The sequence below is a fragment of the Anomaloglossus baeobatrachus genome, chromosome 4, assembly GCF_048569485.1.
Source record: "Anomaloglossus baeobatrachus isolate aAnoBae1 chromosome 4, aAnoBae1.hap1, whole genome shotgun sequence".
NCBI classification, from domain to species: domain Eukaryota; kingdom Metazoa; phylum Chordata; class Amphibia; order Anura; family Aromobatidae; genus Anomaloglossus; species Anomaloglossus baeobatrachus.
Genome location: NC_134356.1, coordinates 571638508 through 571655105, shown reverse-complemented (window position 1 = coordinate 571655105; position 16598 = coordinate 571638508).

Below are 16598 nucleotides of genomic sequence, written 5' to 3'. Positions count from 1 at the left end.
ACTTTTCACATTATACCTTAATACTACCCACCACGTTCTCCTTTCCAAACTGTATTCCCTCCTCACACTGTCCCCCTACACGGTATGATGATCATAACAGCCATTTATACCATTAAGATATCTACAACAGCCCTCTGAGTTCTCAATGAGTAGTTTACACTGTCAGGATGCCATTTCATTTTTAAATGGTCACTATCATTTCAACCAATGGTCAAAAATCCACTCTTTTTATTTCCCTTACTTTTATATCCACATGTGACTCAAAAATCCCAATATGGATTATTTTATGTTAAACATATGATCTGTATCTACATATGATCGTGCCAAGAACTAACCAATTGAGATTTTCATTAAGCCAAATACATCTCAGCCAAAGTTATACCAACAGCTATGTGCATCTTCCTCATCTGTTGTACTCATCCTAAAAGAAAACTTCTCCATTCCTTACAATGGATTTTTCAGATATCTGTTTAGACGTTACAAGCCTTGTGAAAAAAATACTCCTCATTGCATTGCAGAACATAATTACTAAAGGGTGCTTTACACGCTGCAACATCGCTAGCGATTGCTTGCGATGTCGCGAGCGATAGCACCCGCCCCCGTCGTTCGTGCAACATGTGGTGATCGCTGCCGTAGCGAACAATATCGCTACGGCAGTATCACACACACATACCTGTTCAGCGACGTCGCTGTTGCTGCCGAACAATCCCTCCTTCAAGGAGGAGGTGCGTTCGGCGTCACAGCGATGTCACAGCGGCGTCACAAAACGGCCGCCCAATAGAGGAGGAGGGGAGCAGATGAGCGGCCGGAACATGCCGCCCACCTCCTTCCTTCCTCCTTTCCGGTGGACGCAGGCAGGATGATGTTCGTCGTTCCTGCGGTGTCACACACAGCGATGTGTGGTGCCGCAGGAACGACGAACAACCTGCTGAATGAAACACCAACGACATTATGATTTGGAGCGACGTGTCAACGATCAATGATTTTTGCCGTTTTTGCGATCGTTGATGGTCGCTCCTAGCTGTCACATGCTGCAATGTTGCTAATGACGCGTGTCACAAACATCTTGACCCCGACGATATATCGCTAGCGATGTCGCAGCTTGTAAAGCACCCTTATAGGTTGTCGTGGTGAGACTAATACATAGCAAAGTCAAACTCCATGGAAACAATTAATAAACCGGAGGACAAGAGTTAGATATCTGGTCCCCCAACGCACGTTTCACCAGGGATTTATTCAAGCTTCATCGGGGAGGGAAGATCTTAATGGTGCCCCAGCATCCAAACCTTAAATACCCCCTAGATGAGTGATTGATGTGACACAGCTGAGTTGACACATGCACCCTAGTTCAGATCAGCGAGCAGACGGAGAACCCTTGTCGGATGGGCAAATCAGACTGCGCATGGGCCAAATTAGGATATGCGGAAATGGATCTTGCGGCAGACAGGGTTCTCCATCTGCTTGCCGATTTGAACTAGGGCGCTTGTGTCAATTTCGCTGTGACACATCAATCACTCATCTAGGGGCTATTTAAGGTTTGGGCGCTGGGGCACCATTATGATCTTCCCTCCCTGATGAAGCTTGAATAAATCCCTGATGAAACACATGTTGGGGGACCGGAGGTCCAGTTCTGGGGGGGTTCTTTCCACCACTTGGAGCTCTGATGGGATGCTGACTTGCACATAGCACTTTTCAGGCTTTGGTATGTAACATACAGTACAGATTGGCGACTGGATTTTATGTTTCAACAGGACTGTGTCCACTTGGATGTAACAATGTCCACTGTTCTACCCATGTCAAACTCTTGACTTTTCAGCACTTGTAGTTCTTTGAGCATACTTTGGTTTACTATTAACCTGATATTCTACCTCCCCCCCCTGCTTGTTTTTAATGATGGTTTTATCTTGTTCACTGCTTTGACATTTTGTGTCTAATAAAGTTTATAAATCATTTGCACATTAACTCTTGTCCTCCAGTTTATTAATCCTTGCATTTGACAGATATTTTTTTTTAGAATGCCAAATCAATTTCTTGGCCGATGAGACAGATTTCAATCAAATCAAATTGCCGTTTGCGCTTTTATTATAATTTAATTGGATTGGACAAAAATTGGTCAGTTATCATAAAAAAGGCACTAAAGAATAATCGGAGATAAAAGTATAATCAGAAAGCCAAAGAATGCCGGAAATAATGTGACCTTGCATTGTAAATTTATAAATAAATAATCATAGTAACTAAGCATTTTAATTATTTATCAGTGTGTATAAATGCAAATTTTCTTTTATAGCCAATGTCTAATTGCTAGGCTATTACCAGTCTATAAGGGAAACACATTGTTAGAGACATCAACAGCAATATATGTTGTCATTTTTCTGTAAAATTAAAGGTGCAATTTTACGTCTTATTCACATGTGAATGTCCATTTTTCACCTCTATGCTAGTATGTTTCTGTCTTTTTGCTTTCCGTTTGTCTATTTTTTTACCATCTGTATTGCTTGGTTTAGGTAGCACAGTACTTTTTTTTTTTAGCAGGGCCAAAGATCCTGCTCCAAAAGATAAAACTACTAATTGTAAATGTGCCATTTGCTGTAAAATGCTTGCAATGTTTCATAAAAAACAGTCATGTCAATACTGCATCAAAAAGTAATGAGAGGAACAGCCTTTCCTAATGGAAGGAATAACGGGCATGGTACATCAGAAGCTCCAGACTTCTCAGCCTTTTCTCTGGTATCACACGGCTAAAAAGAGAAAGATTATGCTAGCTACATATTCAGAAAAAGCCAATTTCTCAATTTCTGAGAATATGTTTGAAGAAGTTATAACCCCTTCTTCCTTTTATGCTCAAAGATTTAAAATAATATATTTTTCATTAGATAATATGTAAGAGCTTCTTAGCGGTACTTTACACGTTGCGACATCGTTAGCATCAGCTAGCGATTTCGAGCGCGATATTACCCGCCCGCGTTACACATTCGATATCTTGTGAATGCTGCCGTAGCGAACATTATCGCTACGGCAGCATCACACGCACATACCTGGTCGCCGACATCTCGGTGACCGCCAAACAATCCCTTCTTCAAGGGGGAGGTGCGTTCGGCATCACCACGACGTCACCGCGACGTCACTTACCGGCCGGCCAATAGAAGCAGAGGGGCAGAAATGAGCGGGACGTAACATCCCGCCCACCTTCTTCCTTCCGCATTGACGGTGGATGCAGGTAAGGAGATGTTTGTCGTTCCTGTGGCTTCACACACAGCAATGTGTGACGCCGCTGGAGCGACAAACAATATCGTACCTGCAGCTGGAGCGACATTATGAAAATAAACGACGTGACACAGATCAGAGATTTTTTTGACTGTTTTGCGCTCGTTCATCGTCGCTCTTAGGATTTACACATTGCGATGTCGCTACCAGCGCCGGATGTGCATCACAACAACCGTGACCCCGACGATATTTCGGTAGCAATGTCGCAACGTGTAAAGTACCCCTTACTGTGGTGGGAAGCTATCACACGGTGTTCAGCTGTAAACTCAGAGTGTCATGGCAACTTCCGACCCTGTTCACACTGCAGAGTCTGACATGCCACACTATGGTTTCCCTAGTGCTTTGAGTTGCATAATCAGACTCGGGCGTCGACCAGTTGTGTGCTTATTAGTGATCAGTCTGGCAGGAGTTAATTTCTGCCAGCCTGTGGATTGCTGCTAGGGTCACAGGTTACAGGAAACTAGCCTCCGCTCTTTAAAAGATGGTGGACCCTGTTCCCCCATGCCGACTAAAGCTTCTTTTGCAATACCAGTTCTTGTGCTATGGTGAATCTATTCTGATGATCTCCTGTGCATTATTTGGTGTGTTGTGGAAATATTCCTGTTGTCTGTTTATTTTCTCCCTAAAGCCCCTGTCACATTTAACGACTTCTGGAAACAAATATGCCCTCTTTGACTCCAGACTCCACAATGAAACCGTAGCCGGTGCACAGATTAAATTCTTCCACACCACCATGGTGGATGGGACCTCTGGTCTGGAATCCGGTCTGCCGCAGGGACTGTTTCGCCTTCAAATCCCTGGCCTTCACTCGTTCCTGCTCAGGGGTAGGCTGCACAAGGGGGTGTCTTGCCCTCACATGTCGCTGTCTTCGGCGGGCTGGCCTCCGCATCGCCATTACCTGGTCGTCTGCAGGCTTCCAGGTCACATGCATGCTGGGCATAAAGACGGTAAGTTCTTCCTCTTCTGCAGGGCATGCACCAACCTCCTCCGGCTGCTCTAGCAGCGGCTCCGGGGATGAGCTCTCATCAGCTGGCCAGGGTGGTGGACCTCTCTCTGTCATGGAGGGTGCTGGGACCGCTCCGGGTCCGGATGGCAGCCTGGGGACCAGGTACATGTCCACCAGGTGGGCTGCGAACCGAGCTTTCAAGTCTCTTTTTAGTTGAGCTGAGCCGCTTCTTCGGCCACTTCTGGCAGGAATGTAGAGGCGGCATCCCCAGTCAGCGACTGGGGCACTGTGACCGCTTCTGGTCTGCAGGTAGGAGCAGAAGGCGTTGCGGCCTGGTCTGGTCCGCACGGGACGTCGCATCGGGTGTCGCGCTGGGTGTCGCACCAGGCCGGGCAGGGGCTGCATGGGACTCACCCAGGGCTGGACCGGAGATCTCCTGCATCAGGGTCGCCATCGCTGAGGATGTCCCCAACTGGGCTTGGATGGCACCTCTAGGCGGGCCTCGCTGCACCAGCAACCGCACGCCTCGGATTGCCACTTCTTCCTTCCACGCGGCTATCTCTTGTCGGTTCTGCTCCTTCATTCTGCTGGCAATTCTCCCTACTTCGGCCTCTAGCTCCACGGCGGTCATCGGCCTGGTCCAGCCCAGTTCCTCGCGGACGCTCTCCAATGGCTCCATTCTGCCTTGCACGCTGCTTAACCAGTTCTCTCTACACGCTCTCTTCAGTTTCGTTTCCTGCACCTGATTGCAACATTCCTGGCGTCCAGAGACAGATCTGCCCCCATCTCTCTTTCTCACGGGGTCAGAGCGCTCCAGGGGTTCTAGGTCAGCCACACCTCTTCGTGGGCGGTTACTTCTTTTTGCGCTGGCTACTGTTGTTTCTTTGGTGCGCTTTCTGCGGTGGCAATATGGCGGCGTTTCAAACTTTTCAATCGGACCTCCAAAGGCACACGGTCACCTGTCTTAACAGGTCTAGTCCTTATCCTGTCCGTGACGCCAGATGAGTCGCCCACCACAGCGCCGCAGCGGTCGCCTGCGGGACACTGCGGGGACTCCTCTGTAGGGACCCTTCCGGCAACAGGTATGTCAGGTTCACTTTTATAGTAGTCGGGACGCCACTCTCGGTTTTGCGGTCAGGGTTATAGGGGACCGCCACTGCAGTTTAACGAGCGTCTGGGGCTGATGGTACTTGCAGTTAGATGGTGTGGCCTCCCGAGAGTGAGGCTGGCCCCAGGGGTTCGGGTGTATGTGTGTGGAACCACAGGTCGCAGAATAACTCAGTCGCAGTCCAGAAATGTCTTTTAACTGTTTACTCACTTGCTGGTGGTAGAGTGAGGCAATCCGGGCGATGCTGAGATGAACCAGAGAGAACCAGGTATCCTTCAGGCTGGTATAGGGGTGACTGTAAGCTCGCCTTCCTAGCACTCTTTGTTTTGGATAACCCCCGACTTGAAGTATATGGGATTCATCCAGGAAAGTTGCAACTGCCTTTTCTCCCCTTTCTGGCCCGTTTGCTGGCAGCGTGATCCAAGTAAAGATGGCTTCTTGCCCTATCTCACTTATGGGCCCCCTCATTGCTGCTGATGCTGCGGACTCTGTATTGGTTGGTGGGACACCTGGAGTGTCCTCACCGGCAGGTTTTAGCAGACCACTAAATGGATGTAAGGCTCTAGGGACCTGTCCCCATGCGTGCCTGGTCTACCAGGAGTCCCCGTACTCGATTACCCCGCTTCTTCCTGAGGTGTCTTTCAGGCCGACTGTGTGGCACCCAAACTCCCCCTCAAACACCCACTACACCTGCAGGGTCTGACTAGCGTGTCTGCATGCCCGCTCTCTGCTTCAGACTCAGCTTGTGTGTCCTCCTCCACCGCTTCTCTCTGACTCACTACCACTGCATCACTAGTTTCCAGCTTCTCCACCCACCACTAGCTGGGAGGTGGAGGCCCCGCCCCCTCCTGGGTCTGCCCAGGAGTCCCCTATAAGATGTGTGGGAGACCTGGTCACTATGTGTCTGTGCGTACACACCCTACTCAGCCTTTGAGATTACCTGTTTGTACTCACCCAGCATGGGTGCAGTACTCAGTGGTGCCTGACTGGGTCAGGGGCGCCACACAAGAGCACCGCTCACAGGCACTATTGGCAACACAAGGTATTTGAGAGAAACCTTGTTTCACAACATATTGTTGTGGCCAATAATAAATATGGGTGAACCACTTTAAGTGGGTCCTGCCACATCTGGTAAAAGAAGATCACATTAGATTCATCCCTGGGCATCAAGTATGAGATATTATTCATAAAATCTGAAATATTGTTAATTGACTGAATACTGCCCATAAACCTGCCATGCTCTTAGCTTTAGCTATTAAAAAAGCATCAAGTAGTATCGTATGGGGCTATCTGTTTGAAGTTTTAAATTTAGTGGGTTTCCAATGTTTGTGCAATCCCTAAGGCCTGAAACACACTTCCTCATAAAAAACGTACGTGTCTTACGTTCCGTTTTTCGGGACAGTGTTCCATTTTTTATGGGCGTTTCTCTGGTACGTGGGACATCCGTGTGATGGCGTATGCTTGCCTTGTGTGCGTGTGGAATGTCCGTGTATGCGTACGAGTCATGTCCGTGTGGTGTCCGTATGTGTTGATCTGTGTGTGTTGTAAAATGTCGTTGCTACATACCCGCTGACAGCCGACACAGACAGAGACGAGCGATGAGAATGAAGTCGGGTGAACCTCACCCAACTTCATTGTCATACCATGGCTCTGTCTGTGTGTGGCGTCCTGATTAGCGGTCACCCATGATGGAATCACTGGGGTCCGCTAATCCCCTGAGTAACTGAAGTTAGCGGCGACATTTGCGCTGCCGTCACTCAGGCTACCCGCAGCTAGCTGGATCACCCACCCGACACCACAACTTATCTGTGACTTCTTCGCTGATCGCGCAACTCACTTCAGACACTTGGGTGACTCGCTGTCACAGGTGGAGGATCCAGTGGTGGCCACGAGTAACCTGACTGACGTCATTGGTGATCGCGCGGCTTACTTCAGTTGCTGCTTGGAGGTGATAGAGAGCGGTCATTGTGTGTGGCCGCTCCTGTCACCGTCATGTAGCAAAGCTGAGAGCGTCGTGGGACATCCATGGATTATGGCGGACCTGGATGGGTTTTTTGGTTTTATTAAATTGGTGAACAAGGGTGTTAGTTTTAATTATTCTAAATAAAGGATTTTTTGAATGGGTGTCTTTATTTAATTTTAATAACAGGTTAAACATGGCAGTTATCTTAGGGAGACGGCTGCCATGATTAACCTAGGACTTAGTGGCAGCTATGGGCTGCTGCCATTAACTCCTTATTACCCCAATTGCCACTGCACCAGGACAATTCGGGAAGAGTCGGGTAGAGTCCCGGAAATGTCGCATCTAATCGATGCGGCTTTTCCGGGCGGCTGCTGGCTGATATTGTTAGGGTGGTGGGCTCCCCATAACGTGGGGCTCCCCATCCTGAGAATACCAGCCTTCAGCCGTGTGACTTTACCATGGCTGGTATCAGAAATGTGGGGGACAGCACGCCGTTTTTTTTTAAATTATTTATATATTTTACTGCGCAATATAGACACGCCCACCAGATGCTGTGATTGGTTGCATTCAGACACGCCTCCACGCTGAGTGACAGCTGTCTCACTGCAACCAATCATAGGCGCCGGTGGGCGGGGGAAGCAGGGAATAGTAGATTGAATAATGAGTGGCCGGCATTTTCAAAATAATTGAAACCGTGTATCTTTTGCACAGCTGATCATCGCCGTGCTGGTGATCGGATATCGGTAAGTAATGAACAGAGGGAGATACAGACCGACCGACAAAGGGATATTGACTGACAACCACAGAAAATAAGGTAAATTGACTGACAACTAAATTAAAAATAGATTGACCGACATCGCTAACTAAAAAACGCTCACGGACGGTACGTGTAGCAGACGGACATGCTACGTGTGCCGTCCGTGCAGGCATGGACCTATTGACTTTAGTGGGTCTGTGCCTGCGTGATCCCAGCGAAAAACGGACATGTCGACCGTGTGGGAAAATGCACACACGTACAAACGACACGGACACACGTTCCGTGTTTTTACATGTGTGTGCCTGCTACCATAGGGTAGCATTGGTCTACGTGTCTACGTGCCACCGGTATGTGCAAAAACTACCAAACACGTACCGGCGGCACGGATGTGTGTCGGAGGCCTAAAAGGGTTTGTCTGGTTTAAATCCATAAGTCAGCAGTCACTCTATGTGATGGCACTTATCCTTTTGCAAACACCCAGAAGGGGAGGGGTGACATCACATATCTAAGCAGACCTCGCTCACATTTACAGCAGTTGTAATGTGAGCTAGCAGCACACTATGTTTTCATGACAAATTTCAGCAGCTGCTCCCCCTACTATTTAAAAGTGGAAAATATCAAACCTTTTTACATTATATTTCATATTTCATGCCATTAAAAAAAAACATTTTTTCAATTGTTAAAAAATACTTTTTTTATGTCACATTCCATTTAACCCGCCAGAGCCTGTTTTTGCTTTCCTGACCGGGCCAAAATTTTCATTTCTGTGTCGCTTTCTGTGCTAATAACTCTAGAACACTTTAAGGGATTCCAGTGATTCTGAAATTGTGTTTTTCATGACATGTTGTACTTCATGTTAGTGGTAAATTTTGGTTGATATTATTTCTGTTTATTTATGAAAAAAAGAAAAAAACTTTGATAAAATATTTGAAAATGTTGCAATGTCAAACTTTAAATTGAAAAAAACGCATCAAAACACCATGCGGTTTTGATGCGATTTTTTTTTTTTTTTTGCCAGGGTGTGTAAATTGGGTGCAGGAATATGGTGTAAAAATTTCAGCATCAAATCTGCATCTCTTGGCCAAAAAATGTACAAAAATGGTTTTGACGCCGTTTCAGGGCAGTTTTCTATCAACAGGTGGAACTTTGTTGCTCAAACGTCTGCACCAGATTTCAGCACCAAATTGCACCTCTTGGCAGAAAACCACACTGAAACAGCGTCAAAACCGTTTTTGTGCATTTTTTGGCCAAGAGATGCAGATTTGATGCTGAAATGTTTACACCATATTCCTGCACCCAATCTACACCTCCTGGCAAAAAAAAAAAATCGCATCACTATCAAATCAAACCACATGCAGGAATATGGTGTAGAAATTTCAGCACCAGATCTGCATCTCTTGGCAAAAAAAAAAATGTGGTTTTCTGTCAGGAGATGCAACTCTGTGAACTCAAGTCAGTTTACCTGCGGTCACAATGTGGAGGATCGTGGAAACCTCCAGCTGTGACTGCAAATAACCTGAGTGATGTCACCACTCATTGCGTGGCTCATCTCTGCCTGAAGCTCACAGTGGGCGGTCATGTTCTACGCCCGCGCACTGTTACTTCAGATGTAGCAGAGCTGGAATTGATTTGGGACCTTGTGTGGATTACGCTGGACCTGGATGTTTTGGGGGTTAATAAAGGGGTGATAGAGGGTGTTTTTTTTGTATTTTATTTCAAATTATTTTTTCAGTGTTTGTGTTTATTTCTTTTCACTTACAGATTAGTAATGGGGAGGGAGGGTTAATAGATGTCTCCCATTACTAATCTAGGGCTTAGTGGCAGATGTGAGCTATTATTAACTCTTTATTACCCCGATTGCCACCACACATGGGCAATCAGGATGAGCTGGGTAAAATTCTAGGATTGTCGCATCAAATGGATATGACAATCCTGGGCGGCTGCAGGCTATTTTTAAGTTGGAGGACCCAATAAGCATGATTCTCCCCAGCATGTGAATACCAGCACCCAACTGTCAGCTTTATCATGGCTGGGTATCAAAATTGGAGTTGGGGGGGAACCTCATACCATTTTTAAAAAATTATTTACTTAAAGAATTTTTTTTAAACGCCGCACACGGTCCCTCTTGTTTTGGTACACAGCCAAGATACGAGCATGGCTGGGGCTGGGGGCTGCAGCCTGTAGCTGTAAGCTTTATCTGTGCTGGGTATCATAATATGGGGGAGACCCTACGACAATTTTTTTTAAAATGTATTTATTGTTACAGCAATATAGACACAAACAATGGAAGGAAGAAAATGGTTACTCTCCTGCGCCACCAAACCAGTCCAAATGATGTATGTAAAATGTGATTTATTGGTCAACGCGTTTCGAAGCCCTCAGAGGATCCGATTCTTGCAACGAATAGATGGATGTATGGCTCAAGATTCTATTACGTATCATTTTTGTTGTCCATCCAATATAGAGTAGAGTACATGGGCATTTAGTGAAAATATATACCCTTGATTATATTGGAACTTAAATACCAATTGAAGCAAGGAAAAGTACCATTGCATTTAGTTTTGAGAAATTGTTGTTTGGGGATTTTCTTAAGGGCCAATATTGGGAATCTTATCAGATAATTATTAAGGCAGATTAACACTGGGTTTTTTGAACGACCATCTCCAGGTAGGCTTTATTAACAAGAGGTCAATGTTGTCTGATGTTCTATTGAACATTGGATACAAAAGGATGGTAAATATGTATGAATGATATACATTTCTGATTATCCACTTGATGGATTGAATCCCTAGCTGGTGACAAATGTGGGGTTTATGGAGTTTGTTTAGGCAAGAGGTGATTGGGATACTCTCTCCAAGATCATCTTAGTTATATCTGTGAGCCTATCCTGTCTTAGGAGGGGATGAGTGACAATCCTAGAAACTACCAAGAATTGGTACCTAAGGCCGCTTTACACGCTGCGACATCGCTCAAGCGATCTCGTTGGGGTCACGGAATTTGTGACGCACATCCGGTCGCTTTAGCGATGCCGTTGCATGTGACACCTATGAGCGATTTTGCATCGTCGCAAAAACGTGCAAAATCGCTCATCGGTGACATGGGGGTCCATTCTCGAATATCGTTGCTGCTGCAGTAACGATGTAGTTCGTCGTTCCTGCGGCAGCACACATCGCTCCATGTGACACCACAGGAACGAGGAACCTCTCCTTACCTGCCTCCCTCCCGCAATGCGGAAGGAAGGAGGTGGGCGGGATGTTCGTCCCGCTCATCTCCGCCCCTCCGCTTCTATTGGGCGGCGGTTCAGTGACGCTACTGTGACGTCGCTGTGACTCTGAACGAACCGCCCCCTTAGAAAGGAGGTGGTTCGCCGGTCACAGCGACGTCGCAGGGCAGGTAAGTAGTGCGACGGGTCCGCGTGATGTTGTGCGCCACGGGCAGCGATTTGCCCGTGTCGCACAACCGATGGGGTTACCTATCGGTCACGATATCGCAGCGTGTAAAGTGGCCTTTAGGCAGAGAATTCAATGAAGCTGTGGCCCGTAGGTGTAGGGAAAAGATCTATAGTTAAGTTACCTCTAATGTCTTTAATGGCCAGACTGTCCAGTAATTGTATTGCCTCAGAGCCATATTTTAAAGAAAACTGGAATTTAGGTTTGATGTTATTAAGGCTCGAAAGGAAGTTCCAGAGGCTATCCAGGGGGCTTCCACGGGGTGTGGTGAGGTGACTTGAAATAGGGGAGCCTGGACTGGCCCTAGGGCTAGGGTGGCCCTAGCTGTCCCTGTTACCAAAGTTATGTTTTACAATATAGTGTACTGGAAAATGGCGAACAAATTCCAAATGCGGAAAAATTGTAAAAAAAAAAGTGCGATTGCTCTATAGTTTTTGAGATATTTTTTCACTATGTTCCCTAGATGGTAAAACTGATGTGTCAGTGTGATGCTTCAGGTCAGTGCGAGTTTGTAGACACCAAATATGAATAGGTTTACTTTTATTTAAGGGGTTAAAAAAAATCACAAGTTTGTCCAAAAAAAAGTGTACGTTTTGCGCCATTTTCCGCGACCCACAGCATTCTTATTTTTAGGGATCTATGGATCAGTGATGGCTTATTTTTTGCATCTTGAACTGACGTTTTTAACGTTTTATTTTTTAAAACTTTGTTTAAACTTTTTCTATTTTACTAGGCCCCCTAGAGGACTATAACAATCAGCAGTCTGATTTCTCTTCCATATCTCCTGTCTCACACAGCTTTCGACTGGGTGAAACAGTAAGTGAGCCATGTGTGTTATAGGAGTCATCACATGACCCTGTGCTACCATGACAACCACCGGAAGTCACGTGATCTCGTCACGTGACTTCCAGTACCAGGTGGTGAGTAACGTTATAGCGTGATCGCTATTATAATGGCACTGTCACATCTTAACAGCGCCATTTAAATGGTTAAAAGGCACGGGCAGATAGCGATTCCGCTTGTGCTTAGCAGGCAAACATGTATAAATCAGCTGATCTCCCCCTGCTGCCGGCAGCAGCCAGGGGAGATTAACAATATGACTTAACTTTACTGCTTGCGGTTTTTAAGGGGTTAGAGGGCGGAGGCGGCTGTGCTAGGTTTCATGTAACCTGTGACCCTAGCAACAATCCACAGGCTGGCAGAAATTAACTCCTGCCAGACTGATCACTAGTAAGCATACAGCTGGTCGACGCACAAGTCTGGGTGTGCAACTTAAAAGCATCGGGTGGCATGTCAGATTCTACAGTGTGAATAGGGTCAGACGTTGACATGACACTAGATGAGTTTACAGCTGAACACGTGTGACAGGGGCCCTCCCATATGCAAAAAATGTCACCAATGAATCTTAATCAACATGTTGCATGCTGTTGGAACAAATAAATAGTATATACAAAATCATCTTTAAAACATGACATGTACTATTTGCATATGGCAGGTCGACATTCAACTCCATTGTGATCCTGCAGATTTGTCCATAGTAGTTGTCGCCAAACAGGAAATAATTTTCATGCAGTACTGTGATGGGGTATGCGACAGAGCAAGCAGGGACACCAGGCTGATGAACAATGCAACAAATTTTATTGAGGCAGGGAGCATAAAACATTCCATATCCAAATGGTTCTTTAGAGTCCACAATGAGTCCACACAAAGAAAACAGATCCAGGGGCGCCACCCAGCAATCTGACGCCAAAGAAAATGCAACCACAGTCCTTAGATGAGTTCCTTAAATCCGGTAGTGTGACTGGGACAACACAATCCCACGGAGCAGCTGATATTCAGTGTCCCATAGTCCATACCCGGGCACCAGGATCTGTCCTCAGCAACAGATCCTATCCCTGCACCTAACAAAGCATCAACTAACTCAAAACAAGTGGCTGAATCTCCCACCTCCCCTTAGATCCAACCCCTGGATGGGAAGGGTTCACACCCACTTTTGAGTAGTGGCTATATATGGAGAAGTCTCCAGAAGCTCATGGCTCTATTGTCTCCCACAGGCCTGTCTATTGGAGTCACCCCCAGCTGAGAAGAACAAAGACAGCCAAGCAACCTACATGACCCTATATGGCATAGAGTACATGAATACAGGCCAGGGGTTGGGGAAGGACACATCGTCACAAGTACAAATTTTAGTAATTCCAGACGACAGGAGGTAGCTGTGGGTGATAACTCTGAGGTCGACAAAATCCTACAGGTTGCTTGCACACATTCACTGTGTCCAATAGATGTACATAAGCTTACCACATCCAGAGTAAGGCCGGTATCACACTAGCGTTTGAAAAATCGTTCCGATTCTCATGCCCGAGAGTAGGATGAGCTCTGTCCTAGTGTTGATCCGTGCGCAATGCAATTGCAATGCGAGTCTGTGATTTTTCTTATCATAGTAGTCCGTGAGCAATCCGTATTCAGTCCGTTTGTGATCCGTTTTTTTTTCTTAGCAGGTATTAGTCATTACGGTCATGTACAGGAGTATTTACAGGGTTCTCTGCTGCATGACAGAATTGTATTTCGAAAAACGGATGTTACTAGGATAGTCCATGTGACATCCTTTTTTTTTCTCGCACCCATAGACTTACATTGGAGAGTCTCGCACAAGAAACTCTAGAAATCGCAGCATGCTGCGATTTTTTTCCTCAGTCCGATTTGGACTGAGAAAAAAAAAAGCAGATCGGAGCTGCCTCATTGATTAACGTTCGTCCGAGTGCAATGCGAGATTTTCTCACATGGTACTCGTGTGAGTCAATCGCAAGTGTAGTGCCATCCTAATCAACAGACTGTTAGGGCAAATAATGCCAATGTCCCGGATTAAACTGAGACAATGACTGGTGTCACACAGGAAATACTGTGTCTTTTTAATAAGCGGTGTGAAAATTTTCTCCAGACAAATCACCAGAGGTGGCAGAATAGAGTCCATGGAGGCCACAATCGGATAGAATGGTGTTTTTTGTAATGATTTATGAATCTTAGGCAACACATAAAAACACAGGTGTAATCGGATAATTATTCTCCAAGAATTACGGTAACCTTTTTTTTATCGATCGTATTTGATTCTAGATACTGCAGGATAGTGTGTTATATTTTACACCGGATAGAAAAACATGGATCCCCTCTGAGTTTTATGTAGGTGGAGGTGTCAGACAATTGGCTTTGAACTTCTTCTAGAAAGTCTTTTGAATCCACCACTACAATTGCTCCACTTTTATTAGCGGGGTTCATAGTGATTTCAGTGTTGGGTTTTAATTTTCTTAATAACTATTAATTAATTTTTTTTCAGGTTATGAAAAGTGGGGAATAGGCCTTTGCGGTGTTGTACATTGTTAAAGTCTCTATTGATTATATCAATTACTATCTCAGCATGGCATGATATGTCTTAGGTGGCATATAATTACTCTGACTCCTAAGGCCCATGTTATCAATTGTCAGGTCAGCAATACTGCCCACTCTACTGGTCATGGGGGGGGGGGGGGGATGTAGTCTAAATTCAAGTAAAAATGTTGTTTTTTTTTAAGTCCGATATACCTGTAGAAACGATAAAGTTCTTGTTCCAATGTGAAAATATCTAGTCGAAGTGTAAGGCAAAAGGATAACCCTTTTTGAAACACCTTTATCTCAATTGGTGTTAAAGTATATGAAGAAATATTGACAATTAAGTTGTTTACCTGACAGCGAGTATGAATCCGATCATCCCTTCCAGTGGTATTTACATCTGGCCCAGTGCGTTTTCCTAAAAAAGATGGAGGAGGGATAGAAGAATGTTCTCCTGTAGTTGGCTTGTGTTCTCTGATCCTGCTAGCAATAAACATGTTTATTAAGATAACCGTCCGTATCTCGTAAATATTTCTCACATTTCTTTTATTCCATAACTTTTTTTAATTCAAGGAGATTATTATTGGTTTTATATTTTAATTTGGAGAACTGCTCTTGTGAGAGCTGAAGTTAGCGGAGATTCAACAGCCATGATTTTCTGTGTTGTCTGAGTAATGGATTCTTGGAACTACTCAATCGTCAGGATCATCAAATCTAGAGAACATTTATTCAATATATTCTGACATTTTTCACAGTAGTCAGGATTCTCAAGAAACAGTGTAGGGCGTAGATTGTTTCGTAGTCCTCTAGGAAAGCGGGCTGATTCATGATATTCTTCCAGTGTTGCACAATGTAATTTATGTGCTAAGCATTTCCTAGATTCCTTCTTGGAGTCCCTTGAACGTAATTCACTAGCTAAAATCATCTGTAGAAATTCCCTGGATGATGTCACTTAGGCCAAAATACTCGAGACAGTTGAAGCATAAGAAAAAGTATTGGTAGCCATATAGAGAGGTGCTCTATATTTATTTGTTTATTCTATCTCCCAACAATTGCAGTACAGTGTCGCTCACATTTATCCTGAGCTCTACACTTAGTGCTTAGACAGGGAATTGCGTGGAAATCTCTGAAATACGTGATTCAGACAAAATTCTTGACAAAAAATTCACTGTGAATTCACTGCGGCAAAGGGAGTCACTTTGAACTCCCATCTGGCCTGTGATCTGGCAGTGTCCATCTTTTTAGATGTGCACAAAAGTGCGGTCATCAATAGTTTTATTCTCTTTTGAAAAGACGGACAGCATGCAACAGAGGCCAAACATAGTCCGAAGTAACTCTGTTGCCTCATTATAGTGAATTGATCCTTTGGGGGTTTCACCTAAATCACATATTTTGGAGATGTACATGGAAACCCCGATGTAAGCACTTGGTTTAAAGCACATGATTAATGGGAACTGATCCAAAATGTTCTGTACCCCAAATTGCCACCAAATAGCATTCAACTCAACCCACAAAGACACAAGGTCCATCATCTGTTAATGGAAATACAGGGGCTTCCATGTTAATTTTCAGGGAGCAAGTTTCCAGAAGCAGAAGCTGGGCACATTTACGAGCACTACAATGTACGGGGCATGACAAAGATTCCTATGAAATTTTAAATTCAACCCATAGATGAACTTTCAGAGGGGTGTAATTTCCAAAGTGTGATCACTTGAAGACGTTTCTGTTTTTCTGGCACCTCAGGTGCT